This window comes from Cervus canadensis, chromosome 20 (genome assembly GCF_019320065.1).
Source record: "Cervus canadensis isolate Bull #8, Minnesota chromosome 20, ASM1932006v1, whole genome shotgun sequence".
Lineage (NCBI taxonomy): Eukaryota > Metazoa > Chordata > Mammalia > Artiodactyla > Cervidae > Cervus > Cervus canadensis.
In genome coordinates this window covers 36,930,772-36,945,151 of record NC_057405.1, presented here as the reverse complement: position 1 = coordinate 36,945,151, position 14,380 = coordinate 36,930,772, and positions in this window count along the sequence as shown.

Genomic DNA, 14,380 nt, shown 5'->3' with positions numbered 1-14,380 from the left:
GGCCAGAAACAACAACAGCAACAAAAAAATAGACCAGAGTATTCCATGCAGAAGGAATAGAATGTGAAAAGCTCTTACCCTTCAGTTTCTGCCCAGTCCCTGTCTCTAAATACACTGTATCTGCCATACCTGCCATTACAGTTCTTCAATAACCTCCATGGAATGGACTGGTTGTTGGAAAATCTAAGTTTGCAATATTAAAACTGTACTAATGGCAGGAGGATGCAGAAAAGGTCAGTGTTCATATTTAACTTTTCTGTTTCATCTGTCACCAGCGCCCTGCAATACACAGTAAATAATTTCATTTTTCCTTTTCTTAAAAACACCTTTAGTGCTCTCTCTCTCTTACATTCTCACCAAGGAGAGGCCATGTGCACACAAAACAAGGTGGTGACCATCTCCAAGACAAGAAGAAAGCTCTCATCAGAACCCAACATACAGGCAACCTGATTCTCACACTTCCAGGCCCCTGAACTGTGAGGAAAATATTTCTGTTGTTTAAGTCATGCTATCTGTGGTATTTCATTATGGATCCTGAGCTAACTAAGATGGGTAATATCAAAAATCTGTCAGGAATGAGAAAAGCATTCTGTGTTAGCTGTTTTACTTATACAAGGATGAATTTACCTAGATATACATTCATCTACCAAATATATTTTATAACTCATCAGTTATAAAAGCCCCGAAAGGATAGAGTCATATAGCACCAATAGAGATCTTTAAATGGCAAGCTCTTCAGTAACCTCCTGGATTTTTCTAATCTAGTGGAATAGCATAGGTCCTGTGTCCACATACTGGAGCCTTGTAAACTCTGCTCTTGGACGAATTCCCATCAGCTCCTTTCACCCAGGTTTCTGTGTGTATGTGTGCTCAGTCACTAAGTCATATCTGACACTTTGTGACCCCTTGGACTGTAACCCACCAGGCTCCTCTGTCTGTGGGATTTTCCAGGTAAGAATACTGGAGTGGGTTACCATTTCCTCCTTCAGAGATTTCTGGGTAAGGCCCCATAAACAGCTCACTTAACCTACACAAACCTACAGTAAGCACACAGCTCTTAAAGGCTATTGCCAATATATTTTTTTTTCACTTTCTAGCTTTTGCATAGATATGAAAGAGAAAAAGTATGTCCAGAGGTGCAGCAAGCCAATTAATTCTGCTTCTGTGGCCAACTAATTAGAATGGAATCCCCTAACAGAGAGTGTCTTATATATCAGCAATTCCATAGTCACCAGCCTTCCTGCACCCACAGAAATAAACTTTAAACCTAGACACCTAGGACTGAAAAATATGCCCTTTCTACTTGAATCTTCTGTGCTGCACTTCTTATCTTCTCTTCCACCTCTTCTCACATTCCCATAATTTTATGTTTACTCATTTTATAGTATTTCTCCCCTCTGTTACCCATGATCCATCTATTAATTTCTTTTCTTTTTTTTTTTTCAACGCTGGAATTTCCATTTGTTTTGTTTTTATTGAAATTCCTTATTTGATTAAACGTTGCCTTCATACCTTTATTTTAACACTTTATTTATTTTATTGTATTTTAATTGGAGGCTAATTACTTTACAATATTGTGGTGGTTTTTGCCATACATTCACATGAATCAGCCACGGGTGTACGTGTGTTCCCCATCCTGAACCTCCCTCCCACCTCCCTCCCCATCCCATCCCTCAGGGTTGTCCCAGTGCACTGGTTTTGAGTGCCCTGTCTCATGTATCGAACTTGGACTGGCAATTTATTTCCCATATGATAATATACATGTTTTAGTGCTATTCTCTCAAATCATCCCACCCTTGCCTTCTCCCAAAGAGTCCAAAAGTCTGTTTTTTACATCTGTGTCTCTTTTGCTATCTCGCATATAGGGTCATCATTAACATTTTTCTAAATTCCATATATATGGGTTAATATACTGTATTGGTGTTTTTCTTTCTGACTTATTTCACTCTGTATAATAGGCTCCACTTTCATCCACCTCATTAGAACTGATTCAAATGTATTCTTTTTAATGGCTGAGTAATACTCCATTGTGTATATGTACCACAGCTTTCTTATCCATTCATCTGCCAATGGACATCTAGGTTGCTTCCATGTCCTGGCTATTGTAAACAGTGCTGCAATGAACATTGTGGTACACATGTCTCTTTCAGTTCTAGTTTCCTCAGTGTGTATGCCCAGCAGTGGGATTGTTGGGTCTTATGGCAGCTCTATTTCCAGTTTTTTAAGGACTCTCGACACTGTTCTCCATAGTGGCTGTACTAGTCTGCATTCCCACCAACAGTGTAAGGGGATTCCTTTTTCTCCACACCCTCTCCAGCAATTTTTTTTTTTTTTTGGTAGACTTTTTGATAGCAGCCATTCTGACCAGCATGAGATGGTACCTCATTGTGGTTTTGATTTGCATTTCTCTGATAATGAGTGATATTGAGCATCTTTAATGTGTTGTTAGCCACCTGTATGTTTTCTTTGGAGAAATGTCTGTTTAGTTCTTTGACCCATTTTTTGATTGGGTAGCTTATTTTTCTGGAATTGAGCTACAGGGGTTGCTTGTATATTTTTGAGATTAATTCTTTGTCAGTTGCTTCATTTGCTATTATTTTCTCCCATTCTGAAGACTATATTTTAACCTCGCTTATAGTTTCCTTTGTTGTGCAAAAGCTTTTAAGTTTAATTAGGTTCCATTTGTTTATTTTTGCTTTTATTTCCATTACTCTGGGAGATGGGTCATAGAGGATCCTGCTGTGATTTACATCAGAGAGGGTTTTCCTGTTTTCCCCTAGGAGTTTTATACTTTCTGGTCTTACATTTGAATCTTTAATCCATTTTGAGTTTATTTTGTGTATGGTGTTAGAAAGTGTTCTAGTTTCATTCTTTTACAAGTGGTTGACCAGTTTTCCCAAAACCACTTGTTAAAGAGATTGACTTTTCTCCATTGTATATTCTTGCCTCCTTTGTCAAAGATAAGGTGTCCTTAGGTGAGTGGATTTATATCTGGACTTTCTATTTTGTTCCATTGATCTATGTTTCTGTCTTTGTGCCAGTACCATACTGTCTTGATGACTGTTGCTTTGTAGTAGAGTCTGAAGTCAGGCAGGTTGATTCCTCCAGTTCCATTCTTCTTTCTCAAGATTTCTTTGGCTATTTGAGGTTTTTTGTATTCCCAAACAAATTGTGAAATTATTTGTTCTAGTTCTCTGAAAAATACTGTTGGTAGCTTGATAGGGATTGCATTGAATCTATAGATTGCTTTGGGTAGTATACTCATTTTCACTATATTGATTCTTCTGATCTATGAACATGGTATATTTCTCCATCTATTTGCGTCATCTTTGATTTCTTTCATCAGTGTTTTATAGTTTTCTATATATAGATCTTTTGTTTCTTTAGGTAGATTTATTCCTAAGTATTTTATTCTTTTCATTGCAATGGTGAATGGAATTGTTTCCTTAATTTCTCTTTCTGTTTTCTCATTGTTAGTGTATAGGAATGCAAGGGATTTCTGGGTGTTAATTTTATATCCTGCAACTTAACTATATTTATTGATTAGCTCTAGTAATTTTCTGGTGGAGTCTTTAGGATTTTCTATGTAGAGGATCATGTCATCTGCAAACAGTGAGAGTTTTACTTCTTCTTTTCCGATCTGGATTCCTTCTATTTCTTTTTCTTACACCTAAAGCAACTAGAAAAAGAAGAAATGAAGCACCCCAGGGTTAGTAGAAGGAAAGAAATCATAAAAATTAGGGCAGAAATAAATGCAAAAGAATCAAAGGGAGCCATAGCCAAAATCAACAAAGCTAAAAGCTGGTTCTTTGAGATGATAAATGAAATAGACAAACCGTTAGCCAGACTCATTAAGAAAAAAAGGGAGAAGAATCAAATCAACAAAATTACAGCATACTAACACATATATATGGAATTTAGAAAGATGGTAACGATAACCCTATACACAAAACAGAAAAAGAGACACAGATGTACAGAACAGACTTTTGGACTCTGTGGGAGAAGGCGAGGGTGGGATGTTTTGAGAGAACAGCATCGAAACATGTATATTGTCTATAGTGAAACAGATCACCAGCCCAGGTTGGATGCATGAGACAAGTGCTCAGGCCTGGTGCACTGGGAAGACTCAGAGGGATTGAGTAGAGAGGGAGGTGGGAGGGGGGATCAGGATGGGGAATACATGTAAATCCATGGCTGATTCATGACAATGTATGACAAAACCCACTACAATATTGTAAAGTAATTAGCCTCCAACTAATAAAAATAAATGAAAAAAAAAAAACCTAAAAAAAAAAAATTAGAAATGAAAATGGAGAAATCACAACAGACAACACAGAAATACAGAGGATCATAAGAGACTACTATCAGCAACTATATGCCAATAAAATGGACAACTTGGAAGAAATGGACAAATTCTTAGAAAAGTATACCTTTTAAAAACTAAAACAGGAAGAAATAGAAAATCTTAACAGACCCATCACAAGCACAGAAATCAAAACTGTAATCAGAAATCTTCCAACAAACAAAAGCCCAGAACCAGATGGCCTCACAGCTGAATTCTACCAAAAATTTAGAGAAGAGCTAACACCTATCCTACCCAAACTCTTCCAGAAAATTGCAGAGGAAGGCAAACTTCCAAACTCATTCTATGAGGCCACCATCACCGTAATACCAAAACCAGAAAAAGATGCCACAAAAAAAGAAAACTACAGGCCAATATCACTGATGAACATTGATGCAAAAATCCTTAACAAAATTCTAGCAAACAGAATTCAACAACATATTAAAAGGATCATACATCATGACCAAGTGGGCTTTAACCCAGGGTTGCAAGGATTCTTCAATATTCACAAATCAATCAATGTGATACACCACATTAACAACTTGAAAAATAAAAAACATATGATTATCTCAATAGATGTAGAGAAAGCCTTTGACAAAATTCAACATCCATTTATGATAAACACCCTCCAGAAATCAGGCATAGAAGGAACATACCTCAACATAATAAAAGCCATATATAATAAACCCACAGCAAACATTATTTTCTTTTTAAATCCATTTTAACTAAATCCATTTAAAGCCACTTTTTTGGCTTAACATGTATTTTTTTTCTTTCCCCTCATCCACTGATTTCAAAACAACCTACATTGTTAGCTGGGAAAATATGTAAGTGCTTACATCCTGTTCTTACTAAAAATGGCCTACCTCTCTTTCCATCTCTCCAAGAATGTCCATTTCTAGTCCTCATGATGCCATGATCCACAAAGCTCCAATTGTTTTCTCAGATGTTAACTAACAGAGATGGCTTGCTCTACCCAGATAGAACAGGATTAGGGAATGGAAGTGAAGTGGGATAAATAACCCAATGAAGTTGAAAAAGGAAGGAAGGAGGAAAGGGGAGATACTCCTCATGCCAGAAAAGGTGGCTACTCTTTGGGTACCAGACAAGCCTTGACAAATGGTGCTGTTCCATCCCTAGTGCCACCCTGCTAAAGCCCACATCCCTTGGGTACCAAAATTAAAGATGTGTGACCTAGATTATTCTTCATAGGAATGATACCAATATCTAGTTTAAGGTTATTTCCTAAATATGGACAGTACCATGGACTGCTTGGCTGCAATACTACTGAAGAAAAAAAAATAGCTCAGAAAACAAACAAACAAAAACCAGCTCAGAACACTTGTGGTCTCTGGATTCACTCTAAAAGAAAGAAAAATATAGACTTTTTAAACATGTGTTCTTACCTGAACTCAAAGCTGTGTGTTTTAGCATCTAGAATCTCCTGAAAGATTGTACAAAACTTCTTTGGCTTGCCATTAAGTGATACTAAGACAATGGCAGTTACCCTAGAGAGTAAGGAGTCTCAGATTCTGAGCTGTCACTGTGGTCATTTGTCTAGTGAATTAAACCTCTTGGACTAATAATTAAATTTCACTTATTTGGCTAAATTTTTCTACCATAAGTTGATCAGTTCAGTTCAGTCACTCAGTCGTGTCCAACTCTTTGTGACCCCATGGGCTGCAGCACACCAGGCCTCCCTGTCCATCACCAACTCCCAGAGTTTACTCAAACTCATGTCCATTGAGTCAGTAATGCCACCCAACCATCTTATCCTCTGTCGTCCCCTTCTCCTCCCGCCTTCAATCTTTTCCAGCATCAGGGTCTTTTCCAATGAGTCAGTTCTTCGCATCAGGTGGCCAAAGTATTGGAGTTTCAGCTTCGGCATGAGTCCTTCCAGTGAATATTCAGGGATGATTTCCTTTAGGAAAAAGTTGATAATATCACATAATGAAGCAGTGTGTGTAGTGACTGGAGCAAAATCTGCCCTATTCCAGTCTTGGTCTTGAGTTCTCCATTTATTTATTGTGTAACTTTGAGTGATGTACTTATCTTGGCCTTAGTTTTCTCATCTGTAAAATGAGGATAACATTTGTGAGTACTTAGAATTTTTCAGAAAATTTAAGGAGTCAGTATATTAAAAAAACAACAACAACAAGCTTTGGACAGTTGCTGGTATATAAGAAACCCTCAATGTAATTGAGCTATTATTCTTAAGAATACTTCAGTCAACTCCCTTAAAACTACGCTGTGTCCCTCAGGCATCATTCTGTAACTCTGCTCAGTCATTTAAGTTTCAAGTTCTTTAGTATTTACATTAAAGATCTTAGCACCTGTACAGTAATCAAACAACATTAAAGTAAAAGTTCTGTAACACACTTTTGTGACTATGAAGAAAGAAATCTAGAATCAGAAATTTGGGTATTTTAACTTTTTCTAAACAAAGTTGTGCCTATTAATCATGCAGTTTTTTCCCTTAATTTCTGCATTTATAAAATATGAAACATAGAAGCTGGACAAGTTCAGAAATTACATAACATAAGCTTTAAATTATGAACACTGGTTATATATACATAGACTGTTATTCTCGGAATTCAACATCACAATAACTTACTTAGTACCCACACAATGATGTGTTAGTTGTCATACATACTTATGCTGCTAGGTTATTACACATAAATAATAAGTTAACCTGTTAACACTGCTTCTATGAAATCATATCAAAATTTAGCTTTTATTTGAAAAGACTATATAGATTTAAGATGCAGACTCTGGAGCTAGACTGTTAGCTTCTAAAACCCATCTCTTCCACCTGCCAACTAGAATGAGCTTGAGCAACTTATTTAACCCCTCTTCCTACCTGTTTCCCCATTGAAAAATGGAGAAATAGCTAATATTCTTCACAAGGCTCTGATGAGAGCTAAATTATATAGTATATGCAAAGCACCTAGAATAGTGCCAGGCATCATAGTAAACACCCAAAACGTGGAAGCTTGAAGGTTTGAACTTGAAGCTTGAACTATTTCCCACTTCTATTTCTGGTTAAATTCAACATCAATATCGATGGTTTACTCTAAGTTTGCATGTCATTTAGTTACCTTTGCAACACACCATCACAGCATTTACATAGAAAATTCATGACTATCTTCTTGGTCATCATTTCTGCTCACCCCCTCTTCTCAGTGAGATTCAGTAAGTCCATACTTTGGGCTCACTATTCTAGAGTCAAGAGTTTGGGGGTAGGAAGTCTCAGGGTACCAGATTCTTAGATTCCTGGGACTTTGAGTCTATCCATTTGCTTCCATGGGCTATCTGCAAACTTAAACATGCTAAGAAGACAGAAGAAAGGGTCCAGAGACCCAAGACAAGGAAAAAAGGAACAGGCACTGGGACCAGAAGAAGAGAGAGATGGTTGCCAAAATGAAAATGGTTCCTGACCTCCAAGGGTTTGGAATCTGATGGAAGAAACTGATAAAGCCACAGAATCATTACAATACAGTCCTGAGTTAATGAATGTAAGTACTAGGGGCACACAGAGGGAGGAACCACATGTCTGCCTAGGAAGTTAGGGACATTTTCAGAGGGTACTTGACACTTGAGTAAGTCCCTAAGGACAACCAGGTACCCCCTAGCCTGAGATAAACCATACTTTGCAGAGCATGAGCCCTGCAGCAGCATGATCCAGGAAGTAGGCATTCCCTGTGGCTGTAATAGAGAGCCTGTGGGTGGAGGCAGAAGATGTAGAGGAAGAGGTGGGGGTAGTTGAGAAACCAGGCCCCCAAATAGGTTTAATATGTCTCTTTCATCTTTCTTCTCCTCCTCCCACCATCCCTCCCTAGTGTGACTAAATGAGAGATGCTTGGAAGTTTCTGTTTCTGGTTCTGGGGAAGTAGGGGAATCCATGCAACTCTGAGAAGAGTGGCCCGAGGTGACCTGATCATCTGGAAGGGCCATTTTCAGCCTTCAAGCTGGGACAACTGAGTGGTTAGTGGTGTCACCAAGTGACTCAGCAGGATCGGGGTCCATTACTGAATTTTATCATGTCATAGCTAATACTGTCAGCAAAACATAAAGCATTACTCGGAAATCGTTGTCAGATGGAATTTCTTTGGTTACTTTGTTGAAAATTGCATGCACGCTGTGTTGGTATAGATAGCCAGTCCTCTGTGTGTGTGTGTGTGTGTGTTAGTTTTTATAGCCTGCAGGCCCCAGGAATCACGAATAACAAATATGTCCTTTTAATATTATTTGAACACATATCTGTGCATTCAGAAAAACGGTGCAATGGGGGCTTTATATGTCTATGGAAGTGTCAGAACAGGGATAAGAGGACAGGGGGTTGCTAAGAATCTAACAGGATATAACCAACTGTTTCTCTTCTGGTGACAGTGTGACAAGTTCTCAACTTTCCCCTAGCCAGTCCTCTTCCCAAACCAGGCCTTTATGTATGGTGAAACAAATACTTGTTTCTCTTGTATGTTCTAGTCTAGATGGTGCACAATCCTTCAATCTGGCATGAGAAGGCAGTTCAACCCCCCAAATTCTTTGCTCCTCTTGTCCTGGGACTCTCCTCAGTAACACTTGTGGCAAATTCTGCCTGCCAAGGCAGTATGAGAACACAGAATCGCCTTACCGAGAAGGAAACTGATATGAAAAGTGGACAGGAAATTGACAAAAGAGGTCTGTTTTGAGTATAAGCAGAAAAATGCAAAAAGATACAATTCACTAACTAGTTTCACCATGTATTAGGAAGAACTCAACCTCTGGCTACCTCAAATTGCATTAAGTTAGAACAAAAAAAGTCAACACATCAGTCTGCATAATATGAGGTGCTCATTCAGCCTATTGGATGGTGATGCCGTACAAAGTAAACTTTTCATGTTTCAATGTGATAGGCTCTTAAAGTATCAGACAGCAAAACTGGATACGCTTTCTCTTGGCATCTCAGAAAAATGTTCTTACAGAGTCAAGTCTCATAGTTCAGCACCAGCGGCACCAATCTTATGCAGTTCTCCTGAAAGTTTTCAGCAGTAAATCTCTAGAAATGTCCACTTAAGCAGTAGAGGTCATAAATACTTCGCAAGAGCAATAAAATAGAACAGAATTTTGGAAGTTATAATTTTAGTGGATATAACTGCACTATAAAAGGAAGGCCTCTGGGACCCAGAATAAATGCGAAACTCTGTCCAAGTAAACTGCAGTGCTAACCCATCTGCAAGTGGTAAATTATTCCTAGTCCCAGGTGAGCTGCATTATCCTATGGGTGTCCAGTGATTAAAGGTAAGAACGTGGCTAAAATCCAAGGGAGCAGTGAACATTAATGATGGTTGGAAATTGTCAACAATTTCTCTGGAAGTCTGATTCGTTCCTATTTGCTAACATTAGCCAGGTCCAAATTTCAGCGAATTGTCTACGGTCAGTACAGATACTCCAGTGAGAGAGGCCCAGAGGGTGAAAAAGAGACTTTGCCTCTTCATTCGCCCCACAGGAAGTTCATACAGAAAGGAAGTAGAGCCATAATCCTATTATCTGTAAGCCCTTCAGGTTGCCACAAAGTATAGACACTTACTGTGGTCATTGTCCTAAAATTCAACTGATGATTGCAAAGCAGCATAAACATTGCTTTCCATCTGTGCTCTCTCTGGTGGTGGTGGTGCCTGACTCTTTTGTGACCCCATGGACTGTAGCCCGCCAGGCTCCTCTGTCCATGGAATTTCCCAAGCAAGAATACTGGAATGGGTTGCCATTTCCTCCTCCAGGGGATCTCCTCCACCCAGGGAGTGAATCTGTGTCTCCCGCACTGCAAACAGATTCTTTACCGCTGAGCTACCAGGGAAGCCCACTCTCTCTGGTACATCACTTATTTCATTTAGTACACACTTGCATAAATGTTATTTTTCACTTAAAATCTGTATCAGGATCTTAGAAACTCCCAAAGCATCTAGGATATGTTTAACTGATTTGCTAAGCTCTTCTCCCACCCCCTCACTGGCACCATGTACACATAAAGAACATTATACACTGTTGAATGCAAGTGACTATTATTTCATGATTATATTCATAATTTTTTGGTAGTGTTTGTGGTCAAAAAGTCCCCATCTTTAATTCTTTTTACCAAGTTCCTGGGTTGTCTCCTATGCCCCAACCTTATTTTGATTATGCCATCTAGAAAACTGATGAGAACAATATTGTATGAAGGTGGCAGGAATAAGAAACTTCCATCTGAAGAGCAGATGAAGAAAATTTTTATGCAAGGAAGCCCAAGCTTCCAGTTTTTAATCATCATTTGATTGTGGCCTATTAAAATTCCAAATCACTTTGCAATATTGTGCTGTGTCTTCACAACTTAAAATAGTCACTGTGAAATAGTCATTCAACTCCAGCTTTCCCATCTGAAAATAATAATGCATTGTACCTTTTGCTGTTGCTTCTAATTTTTTGTTTTTTATTATTGTGTAACTAAAATGTCAACCTCCTGTATCTAAGGGTCACCTTCTAGTTTATTTGGAAAATAAAGGAACAAGAGGATTTGTCTCATGTCAACTCCTGAGTCATCGACTTGGCAGCTATTGTCTATGTCCTGTGCTCCTCTTAGCTCTGCTTTCAGCGTGGCCTTTGGTCATTGCCCTGTTCCCTGCTGTTTACCACCCGAAACTTGGGTCTTCTAGGTGATAGAATGCCCATCCATGAGAGTCAGACTTTCCGTCACTCACCTGTCACTTTGCTCCCATTAATACCCAGCCACAAAGATTATGGATGTCGCAGTTTTGGATGTAGTTTGGGGATCATTCCAAGCAAAACTCTCTAGTTTCCTCCAGGGGGCGGGGGGAGGGAGGGAGGGGAGGGCTGCGGGAGATGCCAGATACTTGAGGCAGATTGGTTTTACTCTTGGCCTTTTCTCAATCTGGGCACTCCTGGGATGCAGTAATCATCCCCCAGGGCATTTCCCTAAGACTAAGGTAGCAGGTCCAAAGTAAGATCAGGAAAATAGTGGGTGAGACTTGGATTTGAGATGACAGGAGCCTCTGGAAAACAATCTATTAGTCTAATGGGTTCTGCAGTTTAAAATTTGGTTACCTCTCAGGCTTCTCAGTCAATGTACAGAGAAGCCAGCCTAGGCTGCTGGGTGGAAGTGTTGTTTCATACCCAGTATTCCTTTAATAGCATCTTTACTTTCCTTGGGGATCAACTCCACCTACTTTCATTCCATGTGGTTGGGGTGGGGCTAACCCAACCCCTGGAATCAGAGCTGAGCTCATGACCCAGATCTGGACAATCAGTATTGTGGTCTGGCCATGGTGATCCGTTAATCACTCTTTGCTCTAATCAAAGTAATCCCAGGATTTTTTCTGGGGCAACTAGGAAAGACAAGGTTTTTGTTTTGGCTTGTTTGTTTCTTTTTTTCCCTAAGACTGCTAGCAGAGAGGATGAAGTAAGTCTGACCTTCCATCAGTCACTATAAAGGCATAAAAATAAGGCTAACCAAGAGGAAAACAGGGTTGACATGTAAAGAGAAATTGGCTCTGATGATGACACTGGAGATTCTTAGATCCGGCCATGATAAAAGCTGGTACTATCAGAATTTTCAGTATGGAAACCAAGATTTTTTAATTTTTTTTTTAACTTAGGCCAATTTGGGTTGCTTTCCTATCACAATCTGAAGTTCTTTGAATAATATATTCTTGCATTTTTTTCTATGGCGCCAGATGTTTCATGGATTCCAGCATAAAAATACACACATATGCACTCTTCCCTGGGATAAAGAATAATCTCAAAAATATTGCAGTCTAAACCCACATTGAGAGAAAAGCACTATGTTGTGAATATAATATAATCTGCACAGATAGTTGTCTGAACAATGACTATAGGGCTTCCCTGGTAGCTCAGACTATAAGGAATCTACCTGCAATTTGGGAGACCTGTGTTTGATCCCTGGGTTGGGAATATCCTCTGAAGGAGGGCATGGCAACCCACTTCAATATTCTTGCCTGGAGAATCCGCATGGACAGAGGAGCCTGGCAGTCCATGGGGTCACAAGGAGTCAGACACAGCTGAGAGACACAGCACATAGTGCTTTATATTATTATGTAAAAAATTTTTTTTCCTTTCCATCTATTGTTTCTAGATCTTAGTGATGAAAAATAAATGAATTCCACCAGATTCTCATGAGAAATGACAAAACTACACATTTCTTTAGTTATACAAATAGCTAAAAATGAAATTAAAATATTTGAAATTCAAGGTCAAATTTTTAGGCTGGCATCCCCCTACCTTACTACCTATCTCCATCAGCAGGATATCACAGGGAAAATCCAATAAAGATTTTTTTTTTAAATGGTCCACATTAAAAAAAAATCTTTATAAATAAATAAAGTGAATACAAGACTTTTAATTTGATAGCAGTAGAATACAAAGTTATTTACTTATTTTAGGCATTTTTTAACTTCCTAGGCTTTAATCTCTGGAAGACCATTGACTATGTCTAAACTGTGATACCATTGTTTGTGACAAAACCCCTCCCCCTTCCCAGCTCATCATGGGCTCTGTTCTGGCCCATGAGTTGCTGCCTGTTTAGTTTGACTCACTGAGGCCTATTCCTTCTTCCTCCAGATCTTCTTGCTTATAACAGAGCTCATCACTGACTCTCCTTTACCCCCTAGAGAAAAATCCAGTCTTTAGCATAGCATTTGAGAACTTCCATAGCTAGAATTCTCCATTTTTATTAGATTGAACCATCTATATTTCCAACCCATGATGCTTTCCATCTTCCTGATTTTAAATGCTGAGGAAATTCTCTATTTATATAACATCATATAGAAACATGTGATCATCTTAGTTTTTTAATTGATGATTGCTGTCTAATAGCACATTTATTATTTTTCCATTGGATTCTGCTAATGTTTTTCCTTATGTTGCTTCTTTGTGGGGGGAGTTGGTCTGTGGTCACAATGGGTAATTATTTTAATGTGATATATTCTGTTTTAAAATCTTATATAGAGTTTTTATTAAAATAGCTGTAAATAAACTTAAATTCTACACTTTTGGGGACTTTTTGAGTTTTGGTGCTAAAACTAAATACAAATGATCTGTGATGTTTCAACTTATGATTTTTTGACTCTAAGATCATGAAAAAGAGATACACATTCAATAGAAACCATAATTCAGTTTTGATATTTTCCTGGACTGGTGATATGCAGCAGGAGACTCTCTTATGAGGTTAAGCAGCCAACCAGTCAGCCTCAGGGTCTCAAGGGGGGAAAATTGATATACTTGTAACTATTCTGTATCCAGTGTATGCAACCATTCTATTTTCCTCTTTCAGTACAGTTTTCAATAAATTACATGAGATAGTCAATACTTTATTACAAAATAGTCCTTGTGTTCAATTGATTTTGCCCAGTGGCAGGCTAATGTAAGTGTTCTGAGCTTGTTTAAGGTAGGCTAGGCTGGATTAAGATGCCCAATAGATGAGTGTATTAGATGAATATTTGACAACAGTATTTTCAAACTATAATGGGTTTATCGAGCTGTAATCCCATAATAAATCAAGGAAGATTTTTATGTTTCATAATCTGAATTGAATAGTAACATCTTTTACTTTGCTATATTTTTCAAGCTCATATAATACAAGAGCATTTATTCCATAATAGTTTTTGCAGAAATGTCTTTAGAGAATTAGGTTCTGATAATAATTTTAGGAATAACTCAATTTTTTATTAACACACTATTTTGGTCATTTTATATTTTTACTAGAGGATTGCTTCTGTCTAAAAATTGTCATGTTTATTATCCTATTTTATTTTTTTAATATTTTATTTATTTATTGGACTGTGCCAGGTCTTAGTTGCGGCACATGTGCTCTCCAATTGTGGTATGTGAGATCCAGTTCCCTGACCAGGGATTGAACCTGGGGCCCCTGCCCTGGGGCCATTCCCTACATCTGCATCTCTGTTCCTGCCCTACAGCTGGGTTCATCTGTACCATTTTTCTAAATTCCACATACATGCATTAATATATGATACTTGTTTTTTTCTTTCT